Source organism: Vicugna pacos, chromosome 18 (assembly GCF_048564905.1).
Source record: "Vicugna pacos chromosome 18, VicPac4, whole genome shotgun sequence".
NCBI classification, from domain to species: Eukaryota; Metazoa; Chordata; class Mammalia; order Artiodactyla; family Camelidae; genus Vicugna; species Vicugna pacos.
In genome coordinates this window covers 40,149,525-40,162,433 of record NC_133004.1, presented here as the reverse complement: position 1 = coordinate 40,162,433, position 12,909 = coordinate 40,149,525, and the positions used below count along the sequence as shown (strand labels likewise).

The window sequence follows — 12,909 nt, the reverse complement described above, 5'->3', positions numbered from 1 at the left end:
CCCCATAAAAACTGTGCACCCCCTTTGAGTACCTGTCCAAAGCAGCCTCCTCTACAAACTTCTCTGACACACTCATCTCGATGGGGCCGCTCTTCCCAGGCCTCTCCTCAGCACTTTGTGTGCACTTTAGCCCAGCACTGGCTTGTCCATAGCTGGGCACTTGTCTTCTTTCCTCCCTGTTTTACAGTTGGGGTTAGGAAGTTGCTGGAAGCACGAGCCCGTGAGTGGAGGAGGCCGGCAGGTGCAGCTCAGAGCCCCGCTGTGGGGTGAGGCTTCTCCCTTCCCAGGGTGAGGCTCTCGGGGAGGGCTAACAAGGGTCAGAGTGCCTGGACTTAAGGCCCCCCTCCCCCCAGGTCTGCTGGCTCCACCGGCACCCATACAGTGGTTCTCACCAGCCTGGCTTTCCTCCCCTGTCTCAGGGATTCCGGGCCACGGGAGCACATGCTATCCAGGTGTCAACCACTCAGCTCACACTCGCACTTACTATGTCTGAAACCACAGGGCTCAGACCTGGGGCTGTGTGCCCCCCGTCTCCACCCCAGAACCTAGCACAGAGCCAGGTACTGTGCCTTCAGAGCCTCAGGAAAAGTGCCTCTGCTTCATCACGTTTCCTAGGCGACCACGGCCCCCACTGCAGAGCTGAACCTGGGCGTGCAGAGATGAGGCAGCCTCTCCTGCCCCAGGGCGGGGGCGTCCCGGCACAGGACATCCCCCGGGCCGAGGTTCACCCAGGACCGCCTGAACGGCATCCGTCGTTTAATCTGCCGCCAGCACCGCCTGTCACAGAAGAAGCCATTTTTCCACACCCTGCGTGGGCCTGTAGGGTTTCAGGAAGGAGAAAAAGGGAGGGGCTTGGCTCTCCCCACTTCAGTCTTCCTGAAAGTGAACCCATCACTGGTGAAAAAGATTGGCTTTTTTTTTTTCAGTTGAAGTTTATTTGATTTACAGTGTTGTGTTAGTTTCTGGTGTACAGCATAGTGATTCAGTTACACATATATTCATACTCTTTTCCATTATAGGCCATTACAAGGTATTGAATGCAGTTCCCTGTGCTGTACAGTAGGACCTTGTTGTTTACACAAATTGGCCTTTTGGAACCACAAGAGCAGCCTCGGCATCTGGGCCCCAAGCAGGCCCTGGCGGGGCGGAGGGCCCACTTCCCAGGGTGCTCTGCAGCCCACGTGGGCAGGGGGCTGCTTCCTGGTCTACAGGCCTGCATCCAGCTCTTTCTTCCTCCTTTTCTGAAGTCTGGGGAAGTTGTTGTGTCAGGGGGATGATAGATAAAGGCCCCTGACCTCCCAGGTTTGTGGCAGGGCTTTGAAGTGTGTTTCCTCTCGGCCCTCAGGCCACACCTTTGCGCTGCCTCCCGCGGAGCTTCCCTCCTCCCGCCACCCTCCTCCTGGCCCTGCAGACCGGCAGGAAGGACACGATGGCCCTGCTGGGCCACCAAATCCTGCGTCTCTCGGAGCATCTGCTGTCCCACACCAGCTCGAGGTGGGGAGAGCTGATTGTTAAGGAGAGAAGGTCCAGGTCTTGGGGTGCCCATCATTACCTGGTTGTGCTTGCGTGAAAGGCAGCTCTCACCTCCTCTCCTGTGGCGTTCCCCTCACTCTCCACGAGCTGCGCCTCCATGTGCCCCTTTGAACTTCATTGATGATGACCTCGTTAAAAGATTACTTAGAATTCTCAGTCTTCTGGCAAAGACACCAGCTCGGGAGCCAGCTTTTCTTTGATGTATGTCAGCTGCATCCAGGCGGCAGGACAGCCACCACTCCTGGAGCGAACCCCACAGTTAGAGCATTTGAGTGTGGTTTCTGCTCCACTGAGGCCTGTGACCGATCGCCTGAGAAGACCCCCTGACAGAGGGTGATGTGTTCATCTGCAGCAGGACCACTGCGGCCAGATCTCTTCCAAGATTAAACCTTCCCGAGGGTCTGGGCTGCCCCGTGAGCCGTCCGGCGGCGGGTTTAAGATTACTGACAAATGTATTGAATTAGATCTGCTTCAAAATGGCCTAGGTTGTGAAGCTTTTACATTTGGTAAGGAAATGAAATCCTTTATCCCAAACCAGAGCCTGTGGGTCCTGTCGGCGGCGTGTGGGTGCAGCGTGTTTTCAAGCGTCTCTATTTTGAGTTGTTTGTAAAAGCAGCTGCCCCGACTTGAGACACATGTGTCTTTAGCTCCCCTCCTGACGTTAGAACGAAAATAGAAATCGGACTCTGTCTGCAGCCTCTCTAGCAACTTGTCAGTGAAACCACTTCCAAATGTTTTCCTGAGCACGTTTTCACCCAGCTTCTTTCTCATCCGCCTTGTAGGGAAATAACGTTTTTGGTTCTAAAGAGTTTTAAACCGTTTCTTCTCTGGAGAGCATCATCTGTTCCATGCATTTTGAACTTTAAAAAGTTCCCTGTAGAATCGGTCGCCCTCATCCTGCATTAGGTTCCTCCACAAGTAGCCAGGTTGTGGGCACCAGGCATCCTTCTTCAAAGGCTCATTTGCACTTTTTAGCGAACTCTTTATTTGCTGGGGTCTGTGCCGTTCCCCAGAAGGCGAGCAGGTTAGGTGAGGGCTCACCAGTATTTATAGGGAAAGGTATTTTAAAACATTACTTACTCTTGGCCAATGTCCTGCAGCCTTCACTTGGAGAATTCATGGGATAGCTTGGGGTGTTTTAAAAAATGACTGAGCTCACCCACCCGTCAGGTTGGGCTGGAAGGGCCTCCGTGAGCGTTTATCTCCGATACTCCCGAGAGCTCCAGCTGATCTCTCCCTCCTGAACAAAGTAACTTTTCATTTTGGGTTCCTTGTCTTTTAACTGAAAAGCTCTTGTTTATTGAGCTGTGATGGTGGGGGGAGGCGGAAGTGTGGGGAAGAGAAATGCCTGTTCTCCCCTTTTACCTTCTTTAACAGACATTTACATTAAACGCATCCTATTTTCCTGGCCCTGTGCTGAGAACAGAAACATCTGTAAGGCATGGCTCAGCCCACAGGGGCGTCTCAGGGAGGTCTGGGACCTGTTTAAACAGGGTGTCTGGAGTTTTGGGGACCCAGAACCAACACTCAGTTCTTCCTTGGCCGGGGGGAGGTTGGATGGGCTTCGTGTAGAAGGTGACTCAGCAGGGGAGGATGTGGAGCTGCCCAGGTGTGTTCTAAGGCCTGTCTTCCTCTTAACTGTCTGTATGTTGGAAATGCCGTTGTTTTGCCTTTTTCATGCTCTGCTGCCATTATTTGCATGTTTGTCCTCCTTGTGGAACTGCAGCTGGAGAGGGCAGGCCGATCCTCCCAGCCACGCACATGCAGGGCACACAGCAGGAGCTCAGTAAGTGTGTGCTGAGCAAAACCCACTCCTTCCTTCGGGGGAGAGTCGTCACAGGCCACCTTACTTCTGCTCAGATGGGGCTTCACTGCTACTACTGAATGTCCTGAAGTTTGAGGCGTCACTGTTTATTCTTTAGTTGTGTGGATGGAAGAATGTGATTAATTTACCAAAATCTCACGAAGAAGTGGTCAGAGAACTATGGTATAAAGTGAGGGAAATGGCGTGTGGTGCCAACTTTTGCATGTCACCTCGAGCTGCAGGTGGGGGAGGTTTGGGTTGGTCCCTTCCCTCTTGCACCAACAGCTGTGGGCTTTGGGGTGGTTCTGTTGCTCCGTGGCACATTCCCCCTCATGTTTCCTCACAGATTTTGCCCCCGAGGGGCTCTGGGGTCTGGTCTGGCTCTTAGCAGCTAAAACAGAATTTCAGGTGGCCACCTCCCCAGCCCAAGGATGCCTTGAGGGGGTCCTCTGTGCACTCAGCCCCCTCTGTGCTTGAGACTGTCATGAGCTTTGCTTGGCTCTTTTGGATGAGATGCCTGGTTGTCAAAGAATCACAGTGTATTTGTGGGCCTCCAGGGAGGTGGGGGTCACTGTAGATCTAAGGACAGCTGTGGGCCACCCAGCCTCTCCCACCCGCAGCAACTGCATTGTGAACAGCCTGCCCCTCGGCTACAGTTCTTCCCTCCCTGCAAGGACCTCTTAGTTGCTGCCATCACCTCTTGAGCAGGTCCTCTGATCCCTCAGGGGACAGTCACTGTCCCACCGCCTGACACACTCCGTGATGAAGCTGTCATAATAAAGGAGGTTACTTCTCAGCTGCCCAGAAAGTAGCCTGGAGGGGCTGGCCGCCTTCCTTGTATTTGCAAATAGTAGAACCTGATTGCCGTGGGGAGAAGTGCCTGGGCCTGGAGGGAAGGGGCTCTTATGGTCACAGCTGGGCCTCCCAGGGGTCAGGGGCCTGGACTCCAGCCCAGCCCTGCCATCCGCTCTGTAAGGCTGCCCAAGGCTTTTTAAAGACTCAGATTTCTCGATCTCAGGGTGGCGTACTTGACCATCATAGGCCATTACATTAAGAAAGATAATAAGGTCATCACAGTGTCACTTAAATTGGGACCCCAGTTTTAGAGCGACCTCAGATGTAAGAATCACTCATCTTCCTGAGCTGCTCGGTGCTTTATGTGGGACGTCTAGATGGTCTGGGTTTCCTAAAAACTATGGCTCAATCTTTTGTCTCCCTTCATGTAAGTCTGGACACAGGGTCAGAAAGGTTTTCTGAACGGCAGGGTGGAGGCCGGCGAGCTCTCCCAGCGGCTGCAGCCTCTCTCCGGCTGGATGGGCTTAGCCAGGGAGGAGCAGGGAGGTCAGCTTGACCTGGTGGTGAAACTGGATCGGGGAGCGCACGGTAGACTGCTCGGGTCAGCTGAGCGAGTTCCCCCACACACTCTATATTTGTGTGGACCCAGAGAGAATGTCAGGCTTCCACGTTTATGAGAAAAGAAAAGAAATTTGGCTGATAAATCAGCTCATAAATAACCTCAAATGATGAGTTTTATCCCCACAGTCTTCTGAGCTTTTGAAAAAATACATTCATATCCCACATCTCATTTGATGTTCTGATGTTCACAGCATCCTTTTAGCTGGAGTCATGCAGGAAGGCGGGTACTGTGGCCCAGGTTCCACAGGGAGGTGGTGATGCAGCTGCCGTGGGCCCTGGGCTCCTGGCTCGGCCCACACGGCCTGAGATCCCGAATGTGAAGCCGCGCTCATCCTTCTCACCTTCACACACCTGTTGGGGGAGCGGCGGGGGGAGAGAAAAGGAAGAGAATGAGGGAATGGATGGGGGCCCTAAACTTTCTCTTACAGGGCCAGGCACTAAATATTTAGGCCTTGCTGACCAAGAGGCAAAAATCAGGGTATTATGTCGGTATTTACCTATTCATTTAAAATGCAACTATTTAAAAGTGTAAAATAACATTCCCAGCTCAAGGGCCATAGAGAAAACCTGGCTGGGCAGCCGGCTGGATATGGGAGGCCCGCTGGCCAGCGGAGCTTCCCACGCCTGGGGTACGTGGTCTGCTGCTTGTCACGGGCAGGACTCTGCAGGCTGGGTCCCCCTCACGCCCCTCCTCTGCCTCCTGCAGAGGCTTCCAACCTGAAGGCACAGGCAGACAGTTTTCCTGTGTCACGAGGAACTTGGCCTTTGATAGAGTCAGAAAGGACCCACAGAAAACTCCAGTGAACGCGTCAGCATATCTCCTTGCACTGCTCCTTCCTGACAGCTTTGTTTGCACCTCCAGAGCCTGACTGCTTCTCCTGGTGCTTGGCCCCAGGCCCGCCATCCTGTACTGCTCGCATGTTTCTTCTAAAAAGAGGAGCTCGCTTGACCGTTCGCAGGCACCCGCCTGCGCCAGCCTTCCGGGTGCTTTGCTCTCCTCTGAGCTCAGTGCCGCCCATCCTGAGGCTCAGAGAAGCGGGGTCTGACCAGGCCCAGCCCCGCAGCGCTGCCTTCACCCGTGGAGCCGCCTTTGCATCCAACCGGGGATCATTTAAGGCCGGAGTCCGGACTTACTGGCCTCTTTCCTCCTGAGCAGCTTTCCCGCCTGCCTGGTTCCCAGAACTGTGACCCACCCATTCGGGGTCCATGTCCTCTCCACTCCATCCACCCTGGGGCCTGGCCCCCCTCCCAGCTGAGGTGGGGGCTCTCAGGGAGACAGTCACCAGCACAGCCTGTGGGAAGCAGCGCAGAGATCGTTCTGCCTTCTACAAAGATCCTGATCCTCCTGTAATCCGCTTCTGGAGGTGCAGGTGGTGCCGCTTCTTTTAGATCCTTTCTGTGAGAGAAAGAGCAGTTCCAGAGGGTCCCAGAGAGGAAGGTAGTAAGGAATGGGCAGGAATGAGGATGAGTGTGCGAGTGTAGCCAGAGCAATTTTTTTTTTTTTTTTTTTTTGCAGAGTGGGTAGGGGATGGAAGATTAGCTCAGAAAGATAAGGCCAAGGAATTTAAGTCTGGTTATTAGTCACAGACATAGGGAAGCAGTAAGGTTCCTGCAACCTAAGTTCCATTTCAGAGGCTCTCCTTTTAACCCGGGGGATGGAGAAAACGAAAGATGGGCAGGAGGTGACTGGCACACAGGGCCGTCGCTGTTGGTGTAGACCGGCCTTAGAGGCTGCACGTGGTAACCTGTTGTTTAACGACCAGGCCAGTTGTCTCATTGCTGTTTAAGCAGGAAACCTTATTAGAATCTCTTGATTGCTAAACACACGACACTCTTCCTTTAAGGGAGAGCCCTGAAATGCTGGCACCCTGTTAGATTCCAGGTAGAAAGGATTCTATTTTTTCAGGGAAGGTAACGTACAAAGTAAATGAGTTTGGCGCTTGATCTTCAGAAGCTGATTTAATCTAAAACAAGATGCGTGTGGCAGAGGTGGGATAAAGCCATTCCATACATCAGATTCAGCACCACTGCAGCGACCATGGCCAGAAACCGCGGGCTGCTGGGGGCACGGGGGCGCGGGGAAGCTGGGCAGACGGGGCTGCAGGAGAGCCTTCACTTTTCCAGGTTTTCCACCAGGAAATGTATTTCTTTTGGACTTTGCTGTCCTCCTCCTCATCACAGTGGCTCTCCGGGAACCACCCTCTCGCTACCTCTGCTCCCGACCTTCCAGAGGAATAGACTCTGTCTACAGGCCTCTGGCTCCCTCAGTCTGAGCTGTGTTAAGTCATGTCAGTCTTAACCTCTGACTTTTGACCCCGCTGCGCTCTCTCTGGGGTGATGCCCTCACCAGTGCCTTCGGCTTCTCATTGGCCTCCTGCTGTTGTCCCTTTCAGTGTCCGTGTCCTGTTTCCCTCTCCCGGTCTGTGGACTTCCCCCGATAGCTCTGGCCTCGGGCCTGCCCTCAGCTCCCAGGCCCTCCTTTCCTCAGATCCTGTTTTCCTACCGGGCAGGCCTGCTGGCTCCCAGGATTTCCAGAAGCAGGTTTCTCATGGTCCCGCGCCACCTCCCTCACCCGGCCCCGGAGAACACTGTGTTCTCCCTCTATCCCCGCCACCCCCGTTCTGGTTTTACTACCTTTGCCTAGGATTTCTTTCCCAGTCACTGTCCTCACCTCTGGGCCTGCCTCTTCTGGCTCATCTTGTAAACGGCTTTCGGGCCAGCCTTCCCGGAGTGTGCCCTACTCTGATCCCTGCACTCTTGGCCATGGCCTTCTTGCCTCTTATGCTGCGTCTGGGTCCCCGAGTGGCTCGCTGGCCTGGTCACCTTTGGCTCGCCTCTTTCTGGGACGCCTCACTCCCGGCTCACCTCTGTGTCCAAGCCTCGTCTGGCTCATATGCCCCCTACCTCTCGCCTCCTTCTGTGACTCAGCGAGAAGGCCTCTCCCTTGGGCATCTGTCGCATGTTACCTGTGCCCTTCTTCTGTCCCACCCTGTGTCATTACTTGCACGCGTGGCTTTCTTCCCCTGTGCGAGCTTTGAGGTGGAGCAGGCCCCACTCGCAGCTCTGTTCCCCATGGTTGGAGTGGCTGCACTGTGTCCCCATCCGGGGGCCCCTGAGCGCTGGTTCTCACCATCCTGTGCCTGCCTGGGGGTGAGACTGCTGGCATTCCCCTGAGTCAGACAAGGAATGTGGAGGACCTTCACATTTAGCAAACAGCCAGTTGCACATTTAGAGGGAACAACATACTTTTGCACAAGGAGAGACGAAGGTCTGGTTATGTGAACTCCTAGCTCTGCACAGACAGGCCTTTATCGGAATTTTGTTTCTTGGCAGGCAGGGGGTCACATGCAGTATATCAGAAACATTGGCTTCTTGATCACTCACCGCAGGTGGGGCTTGCCAGACGCCGGGTTCCACATAGCCAGGGAGAGGACGCCGGCGCGGGAACCCCTGGGCCCGCGTGCTCCGGCAGGTCCGAGTGAGGACCCCGAGTGGCGGCGCACACAGGCTGTGCCCTCCACCTGTGGCAGCTTCAGATGAAATACAGCTCAGGAGACAGCAGGGCGCAGCAGCCTTGGCGCCAGCCGGCCCCCACGTCTGCATTATAGCCAAATGGCCTCAGGTGAAACACAGCCTCTCCAAGCCCCAGATTTCCTATTTACACACTGAGGATAATCCCACGCACCTGAAGGGCTGTTCCGATGCAGACAGGAGATAGCATCGTACAGGGCCTGCCACGGTGCCGGCCACGGGAACGGTGCCCTGAGAACGCCTCGGGGAGTGTGGCCAGGTGTCACCCATCACCCTAAAGTCCCGGCTTCTGAAAGGCTGTGCGGGGGCAGCGGGGCTGCTCAGCTCAGACCAGGGAGCCTAGCATGTTTCCATAAGTGAAATGACTCAAGTGACTCAGGGCCCTGGGCCAGGCCTTGACCTCTGCCCTCTGCCCTTTGCCCCTTCTCGCTTACCACTGGATCTTTCTGCTGCCCCAGTCCAGGGTTGGGGACAGTTTGGCTGGCCTTTTTAAACTTCTTTATTCCTAGTATGTGTTTCTCTAAGTTTAAAACTTTCTCAGTTGGGTAAAAGCTTTAGAATTACTAAGATTCCTTCTGTATTGCATAATGTTCTTGCCATTTAGAAGATTAGCAGGCATAATTTCAGTGAGCCTTCGTGAATGGCATGCCTCGCTTAGCTTAATCTCTCTTTGGTACATGTTAAAACATAGAAAGAGAGCATCTCCAGCACACATGGGGAGGTTGAAAACGAAGGATCACTCTGATCCAAAGGCTTGTCGGACACTTAAAAAAGAATAAATGTGTTGAGTGGCCTCCCCTGCCGTCGGTGCCGATTCCCTGATGTAGAAATACCAGGTGTCCTTGGGCCAGGCGTGGGAGGTCATGCCATGTCATCTGGGGGAGGAGGGTGAGGCACTGAGTGCGAGGTAACACTGGAGGACTCCAGCCTCCCCTGGCTACAGACGAGCAGACAGAGCTCACCTTTGTAAACTTCTCTTCGGGAGAGCCCTCTCTGCCAAGACTCACATAAGACACCATGAACCGTGACTGGCAGCCTGAGGGACGGAGTAGGGAAGAGCTGGAGAGGGCAGGGGTTCGTGAGAGCACGCTGGCCACCCCGCAGTCGGCAGCGTAAATTGCAGGCTCTTGACTAAGTGCCTGGGAAGAAATGACAGCCTTGCTCTCAATCAGGTTAGGTGACCTGAGTGCCCACCTGGAACAGGGGTACGCTTTGTAGGCCACGTGGGTAAAAGACACAGAGGTTCAGGGACTCTGAACGCTGCACGTGTAGATGGGGACAAGGTCCTGGTTGTCATCGTCACATCACGGTAATGGCCACATTCAGACTTACTGTGTTCATTTACTCAGAAATGTCTCCTGGATGCCTACTGTGTATCAGACGTTGTTCTCATAAGGCTAGGGACATCCTTCCTACCTAACGGGAGGAGGAAACTGAGGTTCAGAAAGGTGAAAGTTTAGTAAACAGCCTAATTCACCTAGCTATTGAATGGCAGAGCTGAGATTCCAGCCCAGGTCAAGTTGAATTTTTCTGGAAGGATGACTTTGCAGACGTGCTTCCCTAAGAAAGGAAGATAAGCAGAGTGACTGAACCATGCACAGCATTTTTGAAATCAAATCTGTATTCAGGTTATAGGGTATTGGGTGTCTGTTATTTACAAGGCCATGCCCAGGGGAGCTTGTAGTCTGGAAAGGTAAAGGCACAGATAGAGACGGAGTAGTCAGCTTGTTGGCATGTGTGTGTGTGTGTGTGTCTGTCTGTCTGTCTGTATATCTACATGCATATCTGCAGGAAAAGTGTCCAAAAGAGGCCCCAGTGGGAGAGGGGAGGGTATAGCTCAGTGGTAGAGCACGTGCTTAGCATGCACGAGGTCCTGGGTTCAATCCCCAGTACCTCCACTAAAAAAGAAAAAGAAAGAGGCCCCAGTGAAGCACTGATGGAGCTCTGGGTGGTCGTGTGTGTGGACACCAGTGACTTGCTAATCTGAGAACCATTCCAGAAGATGCCAGTCAGTCACTGTCAGCTTACACTGCTTGACCCAAAGCATGTATTATATTTTATTTATTAAACTTTGTTTCTATAATCTCTCCAAAGGATGTTTTGTCTAGAAGAAACCCTCTCTGGACATACCATTTTATAGGATATCCATGGTGCCAACCGTTCTCATAGTGTTCCTATCACGTCGGGGGAATTAGGGAAGGGCCTCGTGTTGTGAAGAGTCGTAAGAGTTGCCTCAGAGCACTGCAGGCCCGGGCGCGACGTGCCGGGGACGTTCAGAGGAAGTCATGCGATCTTGTGATCCCCTATCCGGCAGAAACCGCTCATTCCCCTGAACTCTTTCACCAAGACCACCGGAAAGAAATGCCTTTCTGGAAGGGCCTGGCGCTCTCTGAGGGTGGCGGTGGTACTGGGAGTCAGGGATGACCCGCCGGTTCCTGTTAACCCTGTCTGGGAGAGAACTGCCCGGGAGAGCTGGCACCTGATGGGGGCAGGAGACTGAATTATGCCCCCTTGTTCGAGGGGGGAGTTTTTCTTATTTCGTCTAGACCCTTGAATTTGAAATACATATTTTGTTAGAGGTAATTTTGGACTCCAAAGTAGGACCCTTCTAGGGCATGTTCCAAAATAATTCACCACATTAAGTCTTAAGCATGGGTTACCATCTTGTTGGTTTTGCACTGTTTATACACATGGACCTTCCAGGGGTCCTCCAAGTATATGAACATTCCCCACAGACACCTTCTGTTTACACGGCATCTCCAGGAGCCACCGACAGGATGGAGTTACACGTCTCAGGCTCCTGCTCACGTCTGTGGGTGAATCATTCCAGCCTCAGGTTGAGCGTCTGAATGTTTGAACCCCATGGTCTACAGCCAGTTTTCTTCACTTACCTTTTGTGGGCCTTTAGCATCTTTGAAAGTTGTCTGAAGACTTTGCCCTTGCCACAAAGGGGAGCGGGAAGAGAGCAGAAGAGGGACTGATGGCTGTAGTTCGCCCCGCAGCCTCTCTGGTCGGGCTCCCTTTAGGTGCGACCTGGGGTCAGGAAGAGGCCTGCTCTCCGCTGCCTCCAGCGTCATGCAGACCACCCTGTCTGGAGGACCACTGGCCCGTGGGCGACTGCAGTAGCCTCACCCTTCCCCTCCCAGAGCCCGCCCTCGCCCGCACCATTTCCTCAGCCCTCACCTCCGTGTTGTCACTCACAGCCGCACTAGACCCACCTACCACCCCACCCCCAAGCAGAGCCGGCCCTCTGTGAAACCTGGCGCTCTCTGTCCCCACCTTCCCATGTGTCCCCTCCCACTCTGTCCTCTGGGGTGGGCAGGCCTGGGGCTTGAATCTTTGCGTCTCTGTACGCCTGACTCTCAGTACACATTCAGTGAGTGAATGAGTGAGTGAGTGAATGAATGTAATAAGAATTCCCCCAGAGAATTCTTAAACTGTCTCAGCCAGTCATGGAATTTCTCCACAGCCAGCTTTTAGAAGCCTGAAAATATTTTTTGATATTTATCTCTTTAAGGAACATGTCCCAAAAGAAACCACAAAAAACCTCAGCGCCTACCCCTGTTTCTCAACTGATCCCTGATTGTGTGATAAGAAGCCCAGTTCCCTGGGGGGAGAAAACGCATTCGCGTTAAATTCTTGTGGAAATCCTTATAGCCCCGTGTGTTCAGCTGAGATGTAGCAAGAAAGTAAATAGCTAGGTACTTTGACCTACCTCAGATATTTACCAACGTAAAGCATTCTGTCCTCATACCTAAAAAAAAAAACAAGCCCAGCCCGGGGTTATGATGTGCGTGTCAGTACCGCCTTGGCAGCACCAGCTTGTGCGGCTGAACTGTAGATCAGGAGAAGTTTTTCAGAACAATAATAAGGTAAGAAAAACGCCAAAGCTCGACTTGCAATGATGGGAAATAAGGAGATGTATATTTGCCATATATGGCAGTAAAAGAAGTCGGTGCAGATGCTCCCGGCATTTATGAACTTGATGATTCATTAGCGGGACCGGCAGCTCCAGCCAAGAGATATAGAATCCGCTCAACTGTATCTCTTCCCTGAACTGTCCCACTACAAAGAAGCCATGCCCTCTCTGTACATTCAAAAGAAAATTCCAGGACTGCGTAAAAGTTAGCATTTGGTAACGGGCCTGAGAAAGAGTGCTAGAGGAATTCTAGAGGTATGTTAAAGCCATCTGTTGACCAAAACAGAGTCATCCTCCAAGCGATAGCAATTTTCTGTAGACCCAGGTTCGCACATCGACTGGGAACTCACTCCCGTGCCAGAAGTGGAGGGGTCTGTGCTTTTTCAGCCGAGCTGCACTCGTGCTCAGTCCTCTTACTGGCATTTGTTAGTTATGGAGGTAGAAGTCATTCGTGGCTCCATTTCAAGGGATTAAAAATGAGGACCAAGGAGGTCTTCACGTCCTTCAAGCTCAGTGGTTCCCGAGCTGTGCCTGGTTCCTGCCGTCCAGGCTCACAGCACCAATCTTGGCAGCAGCCCCGGACAAGACTGGCCTACCTAGAGCTGGCAGTGGGTTGCTGCTACACGTGCCTGTAGAAGCTGCATCATGGCAACCCAAAGAGCAAGGGTGAGGGTTGCTGGGTCTCCCTTCACTCCCACAGTCCAGC

The 12,909-nt window shown here is 53.2% G+C and overlaps 1 protein-coding gene, 1 long non-coding RNA gene and 1 other non-coding gene across 13 annotated transcripts in view; 2 read left to right on the top strand and 1 right to left on the bottom strand.

Annotated features, from left to right (window-relative positions):
• The window catches only part of CUX1 (cut like homeobox 1), a 352,302-nt gene that overhangs the window by 147,745 nt on the left and 191,648 nt on the right, over positions 1-12,909 (top strand). The gene's annotated exons all lie outside the window — the stretch shown is intronic.
• Positions 4,849-11,335, bottom strand: LOC140686972 (uncharacterized). Its single transcript, XR_012060982.1, has 3 exons — positions 11,176-11,335; positions 6,037-6,149; positions 4,849-5,104 (listed from the first exon to the last, which is right to left on the bottom strand). It is a non-coding gene; the product is annotated as an uncharacterized lncRNA (long non-coding RNA).
• On the top strand, positions 10,110-10,182 carry TRNAA-AGC (transfer RNA alanine (anticodon AGC)). Its single transcript has one exon. It is a non-coding gene; the product is annotated as a tRNA-Ala (tRNA).